A 20,524-nucleotide genomic window follows, 5' to 3' on the forward strand; every position below is an offset into this window, starting at 1 on the left:
TAGTCACCAGAATTAATGACAAGCCCAAATGATGAAGTCGTTGAACCAACTACACACGCGAGAGTGCATGATATAGCATGTAAGTTTCTAGAGGAATTAGTTGCTGAGAATTTCTGGAATCTTGGGCATTACAATATGATATTAAATGCGACGGTGACAAAAAAAGGAATTATAAGGCAGTGACATAGTTGCTGAGAAGAATCTTGTGTGCACTGTTTGTTTCTGTGCATTGTTTGAAGAGCCTAAGAGCTCATAGTTTAGGATGAATATTTCACCCATTTTATGAAAAAGGTATTTTCAATTTTTTTTACAATTATGATTTATATTAATATAATTAACATGACTATACATGTATAAAACATTTCAAGAAAATAAAACTTGAATATAATATATTTGGATATATTTTATTAAATTATATTGTTTTTAAATTTTGATTTTAGATTTATGAAAGTTATATTCTTGAATATAATACATCTAGATATATTTTATTATACTATATTGTTTTTTTGCTTTTAGATTTATAAAATGTTATACTATATTTAGATATATTTTATTAAAATATATTGTTTTTTAATCTTGATTTTAAATTTATGGTATGATAGAGTATAATTCCCTTTGTGATACACATGCATGTCCATCACATTCACATGCATGTGAATGTGATGGAATTACATAAGCATAAATAAAAGATAGATTCTTGGGTTCCATTATATTAACTTCATATAAGATTGCAAATATTAAAGCTTTAATCTGATTGAAAATTCATATTATTTAATTTTACGAATTCATTCATATCTTATGGCCCCTTCCCTTTTATTTATAGCTTCTTAATTTAACGGTATCACAAATATTTAAGATTTATACTCTATTGAAATTTGATACTGTTCAATTGTATGTGTTGATTCATAGCTTATGACCCTTTTTTTTTATCGGTAAGATTCTATTTATTTGTTGGATATTAGAAAATGTCACACTGTCATTTATTAGAAAGTATTTATTTCTCGGGATAGTGTATTTATGTATTTTATTTAGAAAACAAGTATCCCATTATCAAATGAGTATGAGTGAATAATGATCTTCCTAATGTGTTAATGGTAATGTAAATATAGAAAAAATAATAATATGTTAATTTAGGGGCAGGATTAAAAGTATTTTTACAATAAATTTTGATATTGTGTAAAAAGATGAAATGTAGGAAACCAAATTAGCATTCGGAATAATAACTTTTTATCCATGGAAGTTTTGTATGATTGTGAAATTCTAGTTTTTCTAATGGTGCTAAGTTAACTTTCGTCTAATATAAAATACACATGTTTGTGTTAGTACAACAATTGAGTACCTAAAAGATGGATTTCCTTCAAATATTTTGTAGAGTTATAGAGAAGAATTTCTTCTTGTGCACTGCTCACACGAACTTGACGATGGAAAAATGAGCAGTGGGGTGAGAAAAACGTGCATGCATTCTTAGAAATGAACATGTATTCTTAATCCTATAGCCTTGATGCACCTTGAACCTCCATGCATGTTTTCTGACTAAAATATTTTAGGAACATGCATCGTTTCCTCAGTAGGAGGGTGCATGCACTTTAGAGGCATGTACATTCTTAAGTAGGAGTACACATGCCTTTTAGAACACACATCCATTCTTATGTAAGAGTGAACATGTGTTATAAAGCATGTGCACATTCTTATTAGGATGTCTAGGGCCTCAAGACCAATATCTGGTGCTCAAAAGTGGTAATGGTACCTATATAACTAGTTAAAGGCAAAGAATCACATTGAAAATTCATTATGGTGGTTCAAGGTGTCATTCACGGTTCAAAAAATCTATACGCTTACTTTAGGGCATAACTCTCAAGTTTATTCCCCTAATCATATCCAAGGTTCATATTCTCATACTTATTTAAAATACTCATAATGTTAATTATCCCCATCTAGACACCAAGGGTACATTAGAAAGGTACTTTATAGTTGTTCAACATCTTCTTATTGGTCCTAGATGCCTACAATCTTCCTTTAGAACCTTAGGTCTATGTTTGATCTCTTAATCATGTCCAAGGACCCAAAACACATGCCCCATGCTCAAATCTAGTAATCATCCAAATATTCCCACTATAATGCCAAAGTTATCACCAAGAGGTCATTTATGATGGTTTGAGGTGTCATTCATGATGCTTGAGTCATAGAATATACTTAATACCTTGACAAGTTCGATGTGGTAGTTTGAGACATCTTGTTTGGCCCTATATGTCTAAACATTTTATACATTAAAGCTAAGGTTGGGGTTTCCCCCACTACATCAAGGTCTTGAGACCCATACTTAATGCTCAAAACCTTGTGGGTACACTAATATCTCTTCTTAGAGGCAAAGGATACCATTAATAGGTCATGTGTGGTGCTTTGAGGATTTTTAGATGGCCCTAGATGCTTCAAGGCTTCCATTAGGAGCTAAGGCATGGCCTTCTTCCCTAATTTGTTTCCAAGATGTTGGGACATATACCTACTGCTTAAAACCACCTATTGACATCCATGTGGCACCATCATCCCCAACCATAGTCTAAGAAACCCTCAAGAGGCCATGTGTGCTTGTTCAAGGTATACTCATTGGCTGTAGAGGGTGAGAATCTTTCTTTAAGGCATCAACTTCATGTTTCCTCCCATAATCATGGCCAGGGAACTAAGATCTATACCTAGCGTTCAATAATTTTATTGGCATCTATATACCTAGTTATAAGCAAAGGATGCCCTTAAGAGGTCATTTGTGATGGCTTAAGGTGTCATTCATAGCCCTAAATGTGTAGAAGCTTCCTTTAGGGTCAAACTATTAGGTGTATTCTCTGATCAAATGTAGCGCCTAGAGCCATGTTAGGGCTACTTTCGACGTGACTCAAGTAATAGCACAACTTGCGACCAAAAAAACCCCAACAAGTATTGACCCTTTTGGCATCACCTGTTTAAATAGGAAAATTCTCACCTGAAGCACTAATGGGAGCTATGAGAAGTAGGTTTCTACAACAATGAGGGGAAACAAAATTCACAATGGGAAGGAATTTTATGCTACTCAACAATCAATTCAGACACTAACCTTGTTAACATAAATCCATAACATTGATGACAACTTTATTACAGGTCTCTTAATTTGACCTTTAGATGGCTCTAATTAATTGATCCTATGGGTTATGGGCCCATGAAATTTCTCTTCTATCACCTTATTGCACAACAATGAACTATAAATTTTTGTGCAATAATGGAGCTCGCAAACCATGCTCCAATTGCACCACAAAATCTCCTAGCTACATTTAACTTCATGCCTATTCCACATTTCTCGCTAACGCATAATACCTTTGAATCGACGCTCATAGTCCCACCATGATGTCACAGGTCAAGGTTTTGAGATTGGGATGAGGTTGGAGGGTCAAATTATTTTATTTCTCTCTACAAGAACTGACTAATGCTGGACCCAACCACCCAATTGGGCCCCGATCAAGTTGGGGGTCAGGCTTCTATTAGGAAAAATACTAAGAGGGGGGTGAATTAATATTTTTATTTCAATTAGTCTTCAATTTCAAATTCAGAAAAGTGTACACTATTTTTCTTTCGATAACTTGCATGTGTATGTGCCTTTAGTGAGTGAAGGTCGCATATGTGCAAATTACCAATTTTCACAATCTTAATAAGTTGTTTAATCTAAGCATTGCATCATTATTTCATTAATCATGAGAAGTAAATAGTAGATAAACCATAATAGATAAGAAACACATCAGCATATAAGGACAGCAGGATTTTAGGTGGAAACCCAATGTGGGAGAAAACCATCGTTGTTGTGATCTCTGCCTTCAAAAAAATATTCTGACAATTTTGTATTGGCATAGATTCTTTCCAGCATGTAGGCTCCTACCTGTAGGAGGCTACAACCTCCACTCGTTCTCCAACTCTTACTGGAAGGGAGCTACAACCCCCTGATCAAGTTTATTGCCTCCTACCAGAAGGAATCCCTAACTCCCTTACTAAAGGATCGAACACTCAAGACCTCTGTGAACCACATTTCATAATATTTCATACTGGATGCACGTGTCTTTATCAACCATAAAAAACATGCAAGCCGCCTGATTACTGAATACCAATAACTAAATCATTGAATCATTGAACCAGCCACTGAATACTAATAGTGAATCACTAAATAACTGAATCGCCGAATCATTGAACCAATCATTGAATAGAAATACTAAATTACTGCAACCATATCATACTAATGCACAACCAATCACTAATATAGTCGAGCACAACAAACATATTGATGAAGGCAAACAACACTAAAAACCTTGATCAAATAAAAAACTATACGTGACTGCCATTAAGTGGATCTGCATATATATATATATATATATATATATATATGCGACTTCCATTAAGTGGCTCTACATGTATATGCGACTCTCATGCATAGCACCAACATACAAATCTCAAAACATTCTTTTCACCACACTCTCTGTCAAACACAACTTTTGTATACAATACACTCTGCAACACGTGTATCAATATGTTAAAGACATTCAAACCCTCTTTGCAACAAGATTATCAATATGCCAAATCCCAAGTCAACTTATCTCATCTACCATCATTATAATCATAAATCAATATGGAAACAACCGTCAATTAAACACTTCCATGCATCACAGTGACTGAAATCAATGAAAACAAACAATAAGCAACTAATTTAATGAAGCCACATTAACTTGGATATTATACATGACTATTCTGAAACATATCCTCGTATGTATGTGACATTCACAAATACAACTTTCTTACATATCTCAAATCACTAAATTAAATTATCTTTGCAAACACAACCCATGCCAAACAAAGATCTATGCACACACATTCAAATCATAGTTCTATTATAACCACAAATCTTGCATTGTCAGTAACTTAAATATTTTTCCATAATCACTCCCACAATAAGAAAATCAATCAAGCATACTTTCATATCTCTCAGATTTGAGCATTCTCCTTGCTCCTTAGTGCACACATGTTCCAAATCATATCACACATGAATATTCCATCCAATGCACACCCAATTCCTTAATCTCCTTCTCCTTTTATAGCTTTTTACCTTACCAATACCATAGGAAAATCTTTTTGGTAATTGTTATCGGTAATTGTTGATAGGATCAAATAGATGTTGTCACAGTACTGTGGGCGTTTACCATGGGGAAATCTCTAAGTTTTCTATTTTCCATGGGTAGGGTCATGTATGCAACTTTTTTTCATTAGACTTGCATATGTATGTGACTCTTCTTCATAGGGGTCGCGTATACTTTTCAAATTTCACATTTTTCATGTCATATCTTGTGACTAAGTTGTCAGTACTCTTCATTATCCTCTGCAATTCTTGTACCATCATTCATGTCATCAGTAATAGTTATATAAAACATAATATTATAACCAAGCGGACATCAAGGACATATTTGTCATGCAGGTTGCCATCAAGGACAACATACTATCAATAATGCCAATAACTTCTCCTCCTGGCCTTCCTCCATTGTTGGCTTTGACTTTCATCAGACCTGATTCCAAATTCCATTCTCTCTTGACGACCCCAATCATTCCTTCAAACAATATTGGTTCATAAACTTAGCGCACATACTATCATCCTTGCGATCTTCCATTTAGGTTGCCCAGAACCAACGACGACATCCAATAACTCCCTTGTGCTTCTCTCCTTTCTGTGATAAACACACTTGCTGATAGGGTTGTACAAAATAAACACAAGGGATTCAAATAATGTGAAATATAAAAAAAACATATTACATTAACTCAAGACACATATTTGTCCTAATATATAACAAATCCATCAAATGCGGCCTAATATATTGGGCCTAACCCCAAGGACATCGAGAAGATTTGACCTCGTGACCTCTCAATAGACAAGGTACTTAGCAATGAGGACTCGACTAATTGAAATATCCCTGGGGCTTTAAAATAAATACTTCATTGTTAATTAACACAATAGACAAGGTACTTAGCAATGAGGACTCAACCAATTAAAAAATCGTCGGGGCATTAAAATAAATACTTCGATGTTAATTAATAGAGATATGCTATTTAAATAGATAATTTGTGTAGAAGAGACTTGTTTTCAATTTTCTTTGATCGCTCCTAATGACTGACCGGTTCATTTGAATGGTTAATAAGTTTTGCAAATGACTTTAATTTTCTTTTTAAGATGTCCAACTAATGCATTTGATCTATAGGAAGATAACCTTTAGTGTTTTGAAGCATTCAATTATCAATGATAACCTCATTTATTTTCGTTTTGTTCCATGTTTTTTTAAGATCTTGAATCTGGAGTAATAGAGTGAATTTCTTTGTCAAAATGATTTAATTATGAACACTCAAATCTAACTACTAAACTGGAAACCATTTAAGAATACAATCAACTAAAAATCTTCATAAACAAACGGAAGGAGAGCCATTTAAGATTTCAAATATTCTAATAAAATTCTAAGGCTTCTCCCACCCGTGAAAATAACTACTTGCTAATAAGCATTAAATAAGTAGGGCAGTATATACTTACAATTAGATTTTAGTAGGTCAATTATCTAAAGATAGGGGAGTTGTCTATAATGCGACTTTTTGGAGATTCCGGTGACGGAATCCAGCGGAAGAAATTGAGGTTAAATCTTGATTTGTTGCAGTTAAAATGGTTTTTTAACTGCATATTTGGATTCAGCACCCTGAAAAACCCTGGGACGCTTTCATTGTGCAGAAACTAGCTATCAAACTTGCGATTCCAATAAATTCCTGCCGGATTTCGACCGGAAAAACCCGCCGGAAAGGCTTTCAAAAAGTCGCGTTATAGACAACTGCAAAGATAGGTATACATAACCCCTCATTTAATGGGCATTATCTGGCCATTAGCAGGCCACATATTTGTTTCCCGGGCAACGACGATTTACTTGTACAATGTACTTAAGTCGAAGTGCAGCGTGATATGATGGGTGTATTAAGAAGGTTTTTAACTGATTGGTTGGAGCGGAGCGGAGGACGGTTTTTGGTCTGCCATTTACTGAAATCAATAAGACTGTTATTAAGTAAAATTATTTAGTTTGGGTTTTACTATGATAAAGCTGATATAAATTTCAATCATTTGCACACCCGATTATGCATTTACTATGATAAAACTTGTATTAATTTCAATCCTTTGCACACCAAATTATGCATTAAGAATTCCTTCTTGTCTTTTATAAATCTTATCGTATAAATTCCCTCGTCTTTTACGAATCTTAGCGTCTCTAAATTTGACATCCTTAAATTCTTTCTGGTCTTTTACAAAACTTGTCGTCTCTCCATTTGGCATCCTTTCAGAGATTCCATTTTGTCTTCTCTAAATCTCATCGTCTCTCAATTTGACATTTTTTTTTCATATAATTAATATTACACCATATAGTAAATAGGGTTGATATATGTAAATTTATATCAATTAATTGATATATGCAAAAAAAAAAAAAAAAACTTATGATTATTAATGATAATGATGATGATGGTTAATTTTGGTTTATCAGACATAAAGAAACAAATTATTTAGTTTGATTTAAGATTTTATTTCTATGCTCAAAAAGCTTGAAGAAGAGCCTCCCGAGCTCACTGTAATTTTGACAACGTAAAAGGCTAGGAAGGTCAGTGTTGCAACAAAGATTTTGACACTGAGATGTAATGTGGTTGTTCAGTGTTGCAACAAAGATTTTGACACTGAGATCTAATGTGGTTGTAAGCAGGGCACTCTAAGAGGAAGTGATTTATCATTAATTAAATTTAATAATATTATTAATTAATAAATATTAATAATAATTAATTTATTTATTCTAATTTATACATTATTAATTAATTTAATAAATAAATAAATAATTTATTCTTAATAGTTAACTAGTTCATACTTAATTAATAAGTAATAATAATAATTAACTCAATATTATTAATATTATTTTATTAGTATAAATATTGTTAATTAAAAAAATAATCTATTCATTATTAATAATTAATTAATTCATAATTTATTAAATAATAATAATTAACTATTATTATTTTATTAATATATATATTGTTTTTTTTTATTTGATGATGATGGTGGTTTTGGACCTAAAGAAAAGAAACAAATTATTTAGTTTGATTTAAGATTTTATTCCTATGTTCAAAAAGCTTGGAGAGAAGTCTCTCGAGCTCACTATAATTTTGACATCGTAAAAGGCTAGGAAGGTCAGTGTTGCGACAAAGATTATAAAACTGAGATCTAATGTGGTTGTACGGGAGGCACTCTAAGAGGAAGTGGTTTTCATCCTCCATGTTCCTATTCTCACAGAGATGGCAGATCCTTCCATCCATGGTGTTTTAGGAACTGCCCAACGACCTGTTTCACTATGGAACTCATGAGAGTTCGTTCTAATCTTCGCTATATTAATTTTCTTCTTTGAGCTAGTTAAAACAAAAGGATACTTTTGATCTTCTAGGGTGGGGTTGATGACATTCTTATAATAACTTAATTTTCTTTTAGCTACACATTTTTTCTAATAAGATTGTGTGGAAAATAGTAGAAAATAGGTGAAATTCTAGTAAGATTTTGACTAAAATCTTATAGAATTTTTGGAAATCTAGATTAAATTATAGATTTTAAGTATATTATAAATTTTGATGGTGCTAAATACATTTTCACTATAAATTTTTTTATAAACATTATTATGATTAAATATTTAAAAAAATAAAATAAACTGTGAACTTGTTAAACAATGCCCTTATTTTATATAATTGGACTCGTCAATGAAGTTTGAATGATTTTATGAGTTTTAATTGTCTAAATGGATTTACATAGTATCTGATTATACAATCGAACTTTTAGTTTTGAGCTGTGTATTTATTTTTTCCCACAGGGAACTCACCTTCAATGTGGAGGTTTCATATTGAATCTGGGTTTCAAGCACTATGAAGGCTTTGGGTGAAATAGCAAGAGGCACGTAAAGCCCAATGGTTCCTCCAGTTTGGAACAGAGAAATCCTTAGAACAAGGGAGAAGCGTGAGGAAAATTACCCTGGGCTCGATGAGTATTTTAAGCGGGAAGAAAAATATCTAGAATCATTGGTGCAAGCACCTGCAGTACCGCAGGAAATGAAAGAAAAATCGTTCTATTTTGGTTTAAAGGAAATTGCGGCTTTAAAAAGATAGATAGAGGCGGAAGGGGTGAAGCACTACACCCCATTCGAAGTAATATTGGCGTGCTTGTGGCGATCCAGAACAAAGGCTCTCCATATCCCTGCTCATCAGGATTGCACAATTTTGTTTCCCTTCAACACCAGTTCTCGATTACGGCTGCCTATTCCAAGGGGCTACTATGGCAATCTTATAGTGTTCGCCTATGCTACGACCAAATGAGTATCTCACTGAACGACCATTGTCCTTCGCTGCGAAATTAATTAACGAAGGGAAACGGATGGTGAAGGAAGAGTAAGTGTGATTTTTCATCAACTTGGCGGAACTGAATGCTTTTCCAAACAACCATGGATGCCCAAGCAACACATGTCATGGTTATTACCCCATTTCAGACATTTCCAAGATTATGCTCAACCTTGCAGAAGCGGATTTTGGGTGGGGAAAGGCAGCGTATGCTTGTCTGGTTTATCCACCATGGCTAGACATGTCATATCTAATAAGGCCTTCTGGGAATGCCCATGAAGGATTCCTTGCTTTGTTGGGAATTTCTGATAATTCTAAACAGTCAAACAGAGAAAAAAATGCTTTGTTCCTAACACATGATCTTAACACAAGGAAGCTAAAATTGTTTGGGAGAACAGATTTTTACACCCAAAAAAAACTTTGCATTCATTAACAAGACTGTTGTTACAAAATACTTCCTCCAACAGAGGGATTCTCCAAGAACGCTTCAGTTCCACAAAAAAAATTTACTCTGTCTTCTCCTGAAAAATACTCTGTCTCTGCTTGCAAAATATTTTTCAACAACTGAAATTACATTACTTCACGCTATTGCGTATTACATTCCATTACAAAACAAAACTATCTCTGTTTGCAAATTCTTTTACACTGCTGTGTGAAAATTTCTTACATTCGCTGCAGCGAGTTTTTCCCCTTTTTCATATTCAACGAACAATAAAAAAAAATAGGACATATATATTTTTACTTGCCATACTCCCGTGAAAATAAAAAAAACAATAAACTTAAAGACTTTACCTACATTCTACAACTGCAGTAAATTTGATTAAATTACTTTACTGACAAAACTGGTGGTCAACGAGAATTGCACTTCACATCATGTAATATGTTGTAGGCCTGTACACAACCGTTGATTCAATCGGACGGTTGACAAACCATATCACACGACCCTTTTGACTGAACTTTATGCGCCGGGGAAAACTGTTTTAGCAAAACTGCTCAGCCACGTGTCGGCAAGAGATTGTGATCGCTGCCTCCCGGGAAATACCATTGTTTGGCAAAGAGCGGTGCGGGGAAATCAGGCGGTTTTGCTGAACGACGCTGCAGTTGGAATTACATTTCAACACTCCCCTTTAATTTCAACTACTGGGTTATCAGTCATACCCAGACATTTCCTCAAAAATTCAAAACTTTTCTGCCCCAATGGTTTGGTCAGAATGTCTGCAACCTACTCCTGAGTTCTGCAGTGTTGTAAAACAATTTCTCCATTGTTTACCAATTCCCTGATGTAATGAAACTTTGTGTCAATGTGTTTCGTTCTCTTATGAAACACATAATTCTTGGATAATGCAATAGCTGAGCTATTGTCACAAAAAATCACAGTTCCTTTTACTTGCTCTTGGCATAAACTCCTCAACATCCTTCTCATCCAAATTGCTTGACATGTTGTTGCTGTAGCTGCCACATATTCTGCCTCTACTGTAGACAACGCTTCAATAGGCTGTTTTTTAGAAGCCCATGAAATGGCTCCTGAACCCATGTGAAAAACATAACTGAATGTGGTTTTTAGATCATCTACACTTCTAGCCCAATCACTATCAGTGTATCCAATTAAATCTGAACATTCTGAAGTAGTATATAAAATGCCAAACCTTTTAGTACCTTTTACATACCTCAGAATCATTTTTGCTGCCTGCTAATGTGCTTCTTTTGGCCTCTCCATGAATCTGGAAATCAAACTAACAGCATACATTATATCTGGCCTAGTTGCAGTCAAATACATGAGGCTGCCAACTATGCTCTTGTACAAACTAGGATCAAAATCCTTGATGTTGTCCTCTTTGCTGAGTTTTAATCTCATCACCGTGGGAGTGATTGCTGCTTTGCTTTCCTGCATATTAAATTTTTCCAACACTTGACTAACATATTTCGCTTGTGAGATAAAAATCCCATTTCCATTTTGTTCTACTTCTATTCCTAAGAAGTATCTCAGAAAACCCATGTAAGTCATTTCAAATTCTTCTTTCATGACTGTTTTGAAATTTTCAATAAGATAATCATCATTACCTGTGAAAATAACATCATCAACATATAACACAACAATTAGTATTTTACCATCCTTTTCTTTGATGTAGAGGGTGGGTTCTCCCTCACACTTTTCAAATCCATTTTCCAGTAGATAGGAATCTATCCTACTGTACCACACTCTTGGTGCTTGCTTCAGGCCATAAAGAGCTTTCTTCAATCTACACACTTTATGCTCTTGGCCTTTCTTTTCATAGCCTAGAGGTTGTTCAATGTAAACCTCTTCCATTAATAATCCATTTAGGAATGCTGACTTCACATCCATTTGGTAAACTTTCTACTTGTTTTGTGCTGCTATGGACAGCACTGCTCTCACGGTTTCCATTCTAGCAACCAGTGCAAAAGTTTCCTCATAGTCTCTCCCATACTGCTGCTTATATCCTTTGACAACCAATCTTGCCTTGTGTCTTTCTATTTTGCCTTCAGCATTACTCTTGGTCTTGTAGACCCATTTAACTCCAATGACTTCTTTTCCTTTTGGTAGTTCAACTAAATCCCATGTCTTGTTTCTTTCTATGGCATTGATCTCCTCATCCATAGCTTCTATCTATTTCCTATCTTTAATTGCTTCTTTGAAATGAACAGGGTCATCAACATGACAATATAAAGCAAACAAAGAGTTCATACCTTCATTTGTTGTCTCTTGTTCATAAATGTCACTTAAATTTATGAACTTCTTACCTCTTTCATTTGGTGTACAAGTGCTTGAAGAAGCACTTGAATTTCCTCCTTGTGGTGTGCTTGGAGAAGCACTTTCATTTCTCCTCAAGGGTGTTTCTTGTTGCCCTTGTGTTGGTGTTGTTGTTTGGGGATGTATTTCAGCCATCTCCTCATCATCTTCATCATGTGACAAAGAGTTTTTAACATTCACTGTTTTCTCTATGCTTCCATCCCAAGCTTCCTCCTCAATGAACTGAACATCTCTACTCACAATAAGCTTTTTGGTGGATGGGTTATACAACCGATAAGCTTTGGATTCCTCATTGTATCCAATGAAAATACATTTCTCCCCTTTGTTGTCCAAATTCTTTCTTAGTTGATCTGGAATGTGTGTATAAGCCACACATCCAAAAACTTTCATGTGGGTGGCTCCTTGCTTTGTCCCACTCCATGCTTCTTTCGGCACTCTGTTCATGACTGCTTTTGTAGGGCATCTATTCAAAATGTACGCTGCACAGTGTACAACTTCAGCCCAATAATCACTTGGAAAATCCTTTGCCTTTAACATACTCCTTGCCATATCGATGATTGTCCCATTCTTTCTTTCGGCAACTCCATTTTGCTGCGGAGTGTACCTAGTGGTAAACTGCTTATGGATTCCATTTTCTCTACAAAAACGTAGAAATTCTTTGGAGATATACTCACCTCCTCTATCAGTTCTTAGAACTTTGATATGCAGCCCGCTTTGGTTTTCTACAAGTGCTTTGAAATTGCAAAATCTTTCAAACACTTCACTTTTGTTCTTCAAGAAATAAACCCAAGTTTTTCTAGTAAAATCATCAATAAATGTTAGTATATAGTGGCTGCCTGCAAGTGATGGAGTTTGCATCAGTCCACATAAATCTGAGTGGACAATCTCTAAGGGTGCTTTTGCCCTTATGCTTTTCCCAGATGGAAAACTTTCTCTGTGTTGTTTCCCCAAGATACAACCTTCACAAAGGCTATCTGGTTTCTCTATCAATGGTAATCCTCTTACCATTCCTTTTCTATTCAACAAGTTAAGACCTCCAAAGTTGAGATGTCCAAATCTCAAGTGCCACAGCCAATTTTCATCTTTTGGTTCGCTTTGGAAAGCCTCTTGTGTCACTGCTGCTATTTCTTCTCCATTTTTTAAATCTGCTTTCATTCTGAGAGGGAACATCCTGTTCCTTGTCGTATTCACTTCTGCAATACATTGTTTGCTGGGTGTTTTATCCATGATGGTGCATACATCATCCGCAAAGCAAACATTGTACCCCTTTTGAATAAGCTGTCCAATACTTAAGAGGTTACATTTCATTCCAGGAACATAATAAACATCTGCTATGGTTTTCTTTTCACCTTTCCTTGTTAAGACTTTTACTTCTCCTTTTCCCATAACAGAAACTTTACTATCAGTCCCTAGTGTGACTTGTGACTTCACACTCTGATCTAACATAGAAAATAGGGCTATGTTTCCTGTCATATGGTTACTGCAACCAGAGTCTAGAAACCATACATCTTCACTCTTTTCTTCAGTCATATTACAAGCTAAAAACAAATTATTTTGGCTGATATTTTCTCTAGTAAAATTTGCACTAGTTCTATTACTCATATCATGCTGCTTCTTCCTACATTCATTTGCATAACGCCCGTATTTTTTACAATAGTGACATTGGACATTGGATTTTTCATACCTTTGTCCTTGAGCATGATGTTGTCCACTTTGTTGGCTGCTGCCTTGGCCTTGGTTCTGATTTGGATTGCCGCCTCTTCCTTGAGCATTTGCTGGACTGTTTCTTCCACCTCAGTTTTGGCTTCTGCCTCTTCCTCTCTTGTTTCCTCTGCCTTGACCTCTTCCTCTTCCAAAGAACATCTGGGTCTTAAAGGCATGTTCTAGAGATGAGTTTTGATTTCTACTCAATCTCTGCTCATGTGTTATCAGTGATGCATGTAGTTCATCAACTGAGAAGTTTGTGAGATCCTTTGTCTATTCTATGGTGGTGACAATCACATCGAACCTTGAGGGTAAGATCCTCAATAGTTTCTCCACGATCCTCCTTTCTTCAAGAATATATCCATGAGACCTTATCTGTGTGACCACACCAATCACATGTGTGAAGAATGAGTCAATATTCTCTGACTCCTTCATGCAGAGAGTCTCAAAATCTCTCCTCAGCAACTGTAGTTTTGTTGTCTTCACTTTATCCATGCCTTGATTCGCTATCTTCAGAGTTTTCCATGCTTCTTTGGATCTCTTAGCTGTTGCTATCCTTGGAAACACACTCTCATGCACTGCTTGATACAAAAAGTAGAGGGCTTTTGAATCCTTCTTATTGCTCTTCAATAGATCTTTCTCTACCTGAGTTAAATTATTAAACTCATTTTCATCTGCTGGTTCTTCAAAACCATCCTCAACAAATTCTCATACGTCTTTGGAAGCAAGCAAAGCTCTCATAGTTATTGCCCAATAGTCATACTTTTTTCCATTAAATTGTGGGAGATGGGTATTAGAGATACCCATGCTAGTGCTGGCTCCAGCCATTCTTGCACTCTTAATTATGCTTCAAAATACTTGACTGTGTATTTAAAATAGCTGACTATCCTCAACAGTAACACAGAAAACTAGCTTGAGAAATACCTTGGATTCTTTCTTGACTAAGTCTTCACTCTGCTGGAGAAGCTGCTGCAACAAGAAATCCTTCCTTCAGCTTCTTTGACACCTTCAAAGAGCCTGTACAAGCTCTCATACCATGTTGGGAATTTCTAATAATTCCAAACAGTCAAACAGAGAAAAAAATGCTATGTTCCTAACACAGGATCTTAACACAAGGAAGCTAAAATTGTTTGGGAGAACAGAGTTTTACACTCAAAAAAAACTTTGCATTGATTAACAAGACTGTTGTTACAAAATACTTCCTCCAACAGAGGGATTCTCCAAGAACTCTTCAGTTCCACAAAAAAAAATTTGCTCTGTCTTCTCCTGAAAAATACTCTGTCTCTATTTGCAAAATATTTTTCAACAACTGAAATTACATTACTTCACACTGCTACGTATTACATTCCATTACAAAACAAAATTGTCTCTGCTTGCAAATTCTTTTACACCGTTGTGTGAAAATTTCTTACATTCGCTGCGGCGAGTTTTTCCCCTTTTTCATATTCAATGAACAACAAAAAAAACAGGACATATATGTTTTTACTTGCCATACTCCCGTGAAAATAAAAAAACAATAAACTTAAAGACTTTACCTACATTCTACAACTGCAGTAAATTTCATTAAATTACTTTACTGACAAAACTGGTGGTCAACGAGAATTGCACTTCACGTCACGTAATATGTTGCAGGCCTATACACAACCGTTGATTCAATCGGATGGTTGACAAACCATATTGCACGACCCTTTTCACTGAACTTTATGCGCCGGGGAAAACTGTTTTAAAAAACTGCTCAGCCACGTGTCGGCAAGTGATTGTGATTGCTACCTCCCGGGAAATACCACTGTCCAGCAAAGAGTGGTGCGGGGAAATCAGGCGGTTTTGCAATTACATTTCAACATGCTTCTATTTCTTTACCGTCGATTGCTATGGAAATATTTGAGCAAGATATAAGTAATGCGATCAATGACTGCCTTAAGGCTTAGTCATCTTTTGAACGTGGGGAATCAAGACAAGCATTGTAATGTTCATGAGCCAGATTTAATCAAATAGATTGTATGAAGGTTCAATGAAGAATTAGTACCTAAAGCACTAGTAGTGAGCAAAGTTGTTTCAAATAAAGTTGAATGATGAATTAGCAGCTAAAGCGCTTAGTAGTGAGCAGTGAGCATAGTTGTTTCAAATGAAACTAGCTTTAGACATCTCTGGTTTTAATCACATTTTTAATATGGCGCAACGTTCTGCCAGGTTATTACGTTCATAGTTTGTAGCTCACATAGGATGCATAAAATCTTTATGGAAGCGATATATAAAAACTGTTTATAATATATACATTGAATTTATTCTTTAAATTTATTTATTTTTTACTTATAAAGAAAAAACATATGATTATCACTTGTACAAAAATAATTTTTCTAGAGGATAATTTGTCAATTCCAAAAACATTTTATAATAAACTATATAATTAAAAACAAAAACATTAAAGGATAATTTGTCATTTCCAAAAGCATTTTATAATAAATAATTTATAATTAAAACAATATATATCACATCAAATATGTTATTTTACAAATATTTAACAAGATAAAATAAGATGTTTTTTTGTTTTTTTATAAAATGTTTTATTGTTAATTAGGCTAAAAGTTGTTCTTCTATTTGGAAGTGACTACTTGAATGATTTTATTAATTAATTATATTCATCTATAAATTGGAAGATGGCAGTGTATTATTGTTGTTGCCACTCCATCAACTAATAAAATTATAAATGATAATTTTTTTGGATATCTAAATGACATATTTTTACCATGTTTAAATTATTTTTGTACAAAAATATGATTAAAATTTTACTATGCTTAAAATTTTAAAAAAAGATTTAAAAATATAGAAAAATATTGAAACTTGGTTGTTTGTTATCATGTGTGCGTTACATTACAAAATGGCTTTTGCGGCCATTCTTGTAAAGGGCATTAATAATAAAGTGATTCGTCATATAATATGATCATATAAATGATAATATTAAAGAATTTGTAAAGGTAATCTTCATATAATAAATCAGATTTTATTCATATAAATCACATCATTGAATAATTAATAAACATAATCATGATATTTTGATATTTAGAAAATAATGAATTTTGATGTGAACAATAGCATTTATGTTTACGGTTTGAATTATGTAATCATGAGTATTTTTTTGTTTGATTTCATAATGTTAAACCGAAACTACTGGTGATTCGGATTATTAAATTTCCATAAGGAAAATCTATGTCATCATTAATCAAATAATATTACAAAAAAATATATGAAGTGTTGTCTCAAGATAGGGAAACTATCTTGGACACACAATCACTTGGTTGAGAGAATATCTCAACCACACAGCAATCTAGGAAACAACTTTTAACTAATAGGAACAAACTCTTTTAGATAGAAAGAATCACAATTGAGACAAGTAGGAATTATATTTTCCAACACTCCCCCTTAATGACTACTTGTCTCGATATCAATCTACAATATCTACATCTAGTCCAGTCAGGGAATTACACCTTGTACCTTGTTCATGCAATTGTCGATGTCCATATAAAGGAACAACTATCTACTGGAATGCATGGGTTCCCAACCACTGCAACTGCCAGTCTACTAGGAAGTCCTTCACATACATGGTTCATCCAACCTCTCAATAAACACCCCCTAAATATAAAATTTCACCTCATGGAGTCTAAAACCAATACGGCCCACCCAAGTGTATCCATCTCGCATGACACACTGTTCCAGGGTGTTAAAACTCTCTAATAGAGGGAACACATAACAAAGGGTATGCATGCCTCTCTAGGTCTTACAGAAGGTACATAAAACATTTCAAGGACCACAACTAACCATTACAAAAAACTAACATATAGATTTGCTATAATTACAACATGTGACTCATAATACATCGTCATCATGAGTCTATTCTCAGAACTCTAACAAACTTTCACTTCGTTTTCCATCTTCTAATTCCACTTGGAATGACTAGTTCCAACACACACTCAAAAAATGTGACAATAGTTGGTGAGACCAATGTCACTTCAATAACAACTAGAAGTACTGATGAAAAGAGATCTGGTACAAGCCCAAAATCCCCTTTCTTATATAAATTCTCAAACCTTGGACCTATGGATATGGCCACAAAGTCCTATCGGAAGCTTCAGCTTAGGCTCTAAGCCTTTTATGAACCATGGGCTTATTTAGAATCATAGCCACCTTTTTATTGGCGCTTTATAATCAACCATCGGAATCCACCACCGAGCCTTTAATCAACCATCACGCAGGCTTTATAAATATATACCTTAACCCCCGCGGCTATATATCATATAATATATGTCGATACATAGAACTAACCATAACCCGCTCTAACTCCAACGCTCAGACTTCAAACCTTATATATCCGCCTTCAGAAATTTCAGCGGGTCCGGATTTCGCAACCATAATAAACTCTTAAGGCCTGAGCTACGATGAGGTGCGGACCCGATGTACTTTTATACTCCTTTATATATCGGTTTCGGGTCCGATATATATCGGCACTCGCTGTAAATAATAGGTTCATCCCTCCGACGGAACGCGGACCTGATGCCTCCTTACACTCCTTTCTAAACTGATTTCGGATCCGTCATATCGGCGGATTCCTTATCGGCCACTTGACGGGGTTGCGGACCCGATCTCCTTTAGGGTGCTCTTTAATATAAATTCGGCTCCAGATTTCGGAACACTGCTAAGGCTTCTCTTCAGACCCGATGCTATTTATATGTTGCGCTTCATAATAATTCGGCTCCGGTGTATCGGAGCGTTCACAAGGTTAAGGCCCCCTCTCCCTTCTGACGCAATATGGGTTTCGGACCCGATAAGCTTTCCATTCTGCTTTATAATATTTCGGCTCCGGTAATTCGAGCTTCCACTTCAGTGATCCCAAAGGCTCTCTTCCGATCCGATAATAGGGTTCGGACCCGATAAGGGTTTAATCAGCCACTATAATAATTCGCGTCCGCTACAATGCCACTTAAGGAAAAATATCGCAATTCTCTATGTAAATAGAGTTATACGCAGAACATTATAAAAAGGACTTAGAGAGTCCACGAAAGTAGTAGTTAAATGGAAACGCCATGAAGGCTCCAACCAAACATTATCCAGGGAAATAAACCACTTCCAATACTTTCAATATACAGTGATTAAGCTGTCCGATACATGCACATTAACAGAACCATTAATTCTCATCCATACCATAAATAATCACAGACAGACACTTTATACGTGCCCTTCATCAGAAACTATGCATATATTAATCTGAAAGCAATAAATCTATATTGAGACTTCGGTCTCATACATACACACACATATATACAGGCACGCAGGCCTAACAGTCAATGCTGCACTCTCTCACAGGCCGATTATCAATTCAGGAGCCTCTCCTATCACAAGCCAAATTCTCTCCTCTGGTGGCTCTCCTCTTGCCCGTAGGCTTACATTGATATATATAATAAACATTGGTATCAAAATCCTAAAGCTTTTACATGCATGCATATATGGTAAAAAGTTTCTTGAGGCTTTATTCTATCTTTTCTCTGTTTTAAAATAGAAAAGCCTCCTTATCCACATCTATTTCTTTTATGCCTAAAAGCTCTCCCTTACTTCTAGAATCATAGAATACTCATGCTATTATTTATTTATTTTGAGAATATCTAATTTAAATCACACTTAAAATACTACTTAGGAAATTAATTCCTAAAATGCATGACCCCCCTATGTCTATTATTTACAATAATTTCCCTTGGCTGAATGCTCCCGCATCAGACTCCCAAGGTAGAAAAAATTCATGATCTCCTGATCATGTGTCTTGTGATCTTGGTATTCCTGGATCCCATATCTTGTGTTGTAACTTCTCATTTGTCGCTGCTTCTGTCTGTTGTTCTTCTCCAGTTCTCCACACTTTATGCTGTCTTGCTCCACTTGCTGCACTTTCCCAATTTGTCTCTGTCTTTATTTTGCTGCTACTTCTGCTACTTCTCTTCCTTGCTGATGTCTTTTTCTGAGTCAATTTCAACATGATTCTTCTGATTAATTCAATTTCCTTGTCCAATAAATCTTCAAGCTGTTGATTTCTTACTGCCACCCAATCATCCATGCCCTCTTGTTTTCTACAACGGAAAACTTCTTTCTTACCTTCTCCTATCAGCAACTTACTGGACTGGTACATTGTGTACTCATTTATGCTATCTTCATCTATATGCATCTGCAACTCCCAATTCTGGAATTGAGATTCTTTCTGTACTAAACTCTGATCACTCAGCATGCTTTCCAGCAACATAACGTCCTTATCCCATGGATTAGAAATTTCCATAGAATTCTCGTCTTTCTCCTTCAGTTGACTTCTCAACTGAGTCAAATGTCTTTCAACAGTTGCGATAATACCATCTGTTTCCATGATGTCGTTCTCCTCTGGTTCACTATACTGAACTCTTTCTTCTGCAATCTCCATGTCATACTCTGGATTCTCCAACCAGTATTCCAATAATGCAATTTCTCTGTGGCATTGTTGCAGTATTTCATCATCACTTATAGTCCCTGCATTCACACACAAACTTTCAGTTTGAAAATCACAGAGTTCAACAGTCTCAACTGTTGGTTTATATA

The 20,524-nt window shown here is 35.1% G+C and overlaps 1 pseudogene; it reads right to left on the reverse strand.

Annotated features, from left to right (window-relative positions):
* The window catches only part of LOC149157069 (fatty acyl-CoA reductase 2, chloroplastic-like), a 37,986-nt pseudogene that overhangs the window by 17,074 nt on the left and 388 nt on the right, over window positions 1-20,524 (reverse strand).

Source organism: Pinus tabuliformis, chromosome 9 (genome assembly GCF_031772625.1).
Source record: "Pinus tabuliformis cultivar Carrire ecotype Pingquan chromosome 9, CPIR1, whole genome shotgun sequence".
Classification (NCBI taxonomy): Eukaryota; Viridiplantae; Streptophyta; class Pinopsida; order Pinales; family Pinaceae; genus Pinus; species Pinus tabuliformis.